The 3,141-nt window shown below is 49.2% G+C and overlaps 1 pseudogene; it reads right to left on the bottom strand.

The window, feature by feature from the left end:
* Positions 1-5: 5 nt before the first annotated feature.
* Positions 6-2,906, bottom strand: LOC101571061 (annotated as a pseudogene).
* Positions 2,907-3,141: the final 235 nt, after the last annotated feature.

Raw genomic sequence — 3,141 nt, 5'->3', positions numbered from 1 at the left:
TCTTTGATGTGTCCCCAGTGGCCCCACTCTGTCCTCAGTTCCACCAGTTTAAGCCACAGTAATCCTCTCTACTAAAGAACATGTAGTGCACTAGTGCTATCTGAGTAAAAGTTTTGAAGGGATGACCGTTCAGAACAACTCTCCTAATGACTATTCTGTCTGGATCCACTGACAACAAATACCCTGTAGCAACAAGGCTGTGCATTCTGTTGCTTTCCTGCTTAAAAAGAAGCACAGAAGCAAGAAGAAGAGTGACTGGTGCATACACTGTTGCTCCCGAGGCTGCATCAGCAGTCAGAAATCCCTGAAAGTTGTGTTTGTCTGCTGCAGCGTGCTGAGAGAGTAAAGGTGAAGCTCGGAAACGTCTGAATCCACAACGGTGCCTCCTTGGCTTTCACAGGCTCAGCATTGCCAGGGTGCCTGCTCACCACCACATTGACTACTGACACCTTCTGTTCACGAGGTACCAAAGAAAATGCAATCAAGGGTGCATCTGGAGTCCTCAACCCTGAGACAGGGACCTCAGAGACATGAAGCGTGACATACCAGCCAACCTCAGCTCTTCAGCTTCTTTTTCACAATCTCTTTAAAGATGCATTTCTGAGTATTAGTATAGTCCTGAAACTGAAAAATATGAGCATAATCTCGAGGAAGGTTTTCCTTAGGATCCCACGGAGATGTCCAAAAGCTCTTGAGGCCTCTATATTTCTGAAGTCAAACTCTATCAGCCACATCACGGTGTGTCCACTTCCTCCAATCTTCCTTGTCTCTGTTTCTCCAGCATCTTTCCCTCAGCCTCTTCAGCCACTTTCTTATCATGGAGTTCACCATGCACAGACTCCCCCACTGTCGTAGTTTCACAGTCCTCCTGCTCCTCTTCACCACCCTCACAGAGATTTCTCTTCCATAAAATCCTCATGTTCTGTATCATCGTAGTCATCCCCTTCCTCACCACATTCACCACCTTCTTCCAAAATCCATTCAGCTGGGTAACCAGATGCTCCTTGGGAACCTTCTTCACCACCTCGGTACTTTGCTTCAACAAACCCTTTGCCTCTCTCAGCCCTCCTCAGTGGGCCATGTCTGCCCCCATCCCATGGATCTGGGATAACCTCTGTTTGCAAAGACTCCTATCTGGGGGTTCTACATGCACTAGGACCATAATGTCTTCTTCCATATCAGCAGCTACAGCATCTGTAGCACAAACCTCCACTGCCATGCCTGGATCCTTCTGAGATTTAATCATTCTAGGATTTAAGCCGAAAGGGTCCATAGGGGCTTCAATGTATTTCATTTGAAAATCACCATGTCCAATCATATGTATCAAGCTGTTTACACTTAGACCCAGCCCAAGCTCAGGGCCAGTGAGTGTGCAGGAGAGCTTTCAAGCTCCCCTGAGCCCTCTGGACCCCTCCAGACTCAGCTCAGGCCCACCCTGTGAGTGAGAACTTCCATTGCACTCTCAGGACCACTCCAGACCCAGCTGAAACCCAGGCCTGGCCAGTGTGTGGGAGAGCTTCCATGCTCCCCTTTGCCTGCTGGATCCCTCCCAACCTAGCCCAGGCCCAGTTGTGAGTGAGTCCTTCTGTCCTGCTCTCTGGACCCCTCCAGACCCAGCCCAGGTCTGGCATACAGGCCTGGGGTGAAACTCTGCACATGAAGTCCCTGAAGAGAGGCTAGGGGCCAGAACTGTCCAGCTAATCCAGGAGCAGAACATCTTGCCAGAGGGGCACAACAGGTTCACTTCCAAGGGCTACAGCAGGAAGAAGCTGAGCACAGCACCTGACCGAAGCCAGGCACAATGGGGGTGAACTCAAACTTCATAGATCTGCACCCGAATTTCAGTAGGTGCTAGGGTCATAACTGCACCAAAGCTCTACACCAAAGGTCAGAGGACAGTGCTATACAAAATGAGAAAGAGAAGGAGCAAAATGCAATCTCAGGCCCCGAGCCCACCAGAACAAGTACACAAGCAGTTTACACTCAAAGTCTGCCCACAAACACAGCCTGATACTTTCAAGGTGCCGTCCAAGTTATTTTCTTCATTAGGCACAAAATTAGCAGCACAGGTAAACAAGTAAGCCCACCATCTAGAAAAGCAGGGTGCCTTTGCTTTGGGTTAGCCACTGCCCCAGCAGCATTCCAGCCTCCTGCGGAGTGTCTAGCAGGAAGATCTTGTCACCAGGAAAGCATTTCTCCACAGCTTTACTTAGCTTCTTTCTGGAATCTACCTGCTTCCTCGGTGGCAGACCAGAAACCCCTTGGACAGCTAGTGTGTAGGTAGGAAGGCCCTGTGCCAAGTGGCAGGAAAGGCAGTCATCCCCAGGGCTGTCCCAGTCTTCCAGTGGATCAGGGAGGAACAGAATGGCGTCAGCCACTTCAGCCATGTCCAACACCAGTGCAGATCTCCTGGTTTTGCAGGTGTAAAAAAACCACTGATGTTTCAATCTGGGGCACAGCAACATAGAGCAACTGGTACCCTCCCATTCCTTCAGGAGTGCTGTTTCTGTTCCTGTGTTCCCATCCTGAAGCAGATGAAGGGCTGCAGGCAGGAAATCCTATTATGCGATCTTGCATACACTTGCACTTTGTGACATTCAGCACCTGACTGGGAGCCCCATCTTTGCTGCCAAGCTGTCTCTTCTTGGCCAGAGCCACCCCTTCCTCTGCTTTCAGAGCTGGCTGGTGCGATGCCTCTAGTCTACTTTGCTGAGCCCTATTCTCACCTGCTTGCATGGGACTTTCAGTTTCACATGGCCCTTGCAGTCCCTCTGTGTGGACCCTTGACCCCGATGTCACCCGCCTTTATGAGCTTTACTATGCTGCTTGAGTGGACCAGATCAGTGTGCCGCCTGCTCCTGCTCATGTGCCAGCTGAGATGATAATCTTTTTCCAGAAGTTTGCATCATTTGATCAAGTCATTTGAGTATAGATCTACATCTGAGTTAAGAACTTCTACTAATCCAGAAACAAAATACATAATTTGGTTTAATGAATTTCATCAGCATTTGACATTCGGCATTTTTTCAGTCCAGTAAAGCAGGTACCGAAGTGCCAGAACTGTGTTGATAGCGGCTTAATGCAATGCATTGTGCACAGTAGCTTGGAATTCAATAAAGTCCTGACTAAAAAGGCTGCAAA

The sequence above is a fragment of the Octodon degus genome, unplaced genomic scaffold, assembly GCF_000260255.1.
Source record: "Octodon degus isolate 3935 unplaced genomic scaffold, OctDeg1.0 scaffold00054, whole genome shotgun sequence".
Classification (NCBI taxonomy): domain Eukaryota; kingdom Metazoa; phylum Chordata; class Mammalia; order Rodentia; family Octodontidae; genus Octodon; species Octodon degus.
The sequence above is the reverse complement of the archived record's forward strand: the minus strand, read 5'-3'. Positions and strand labels throughout refer to the sequence as shown.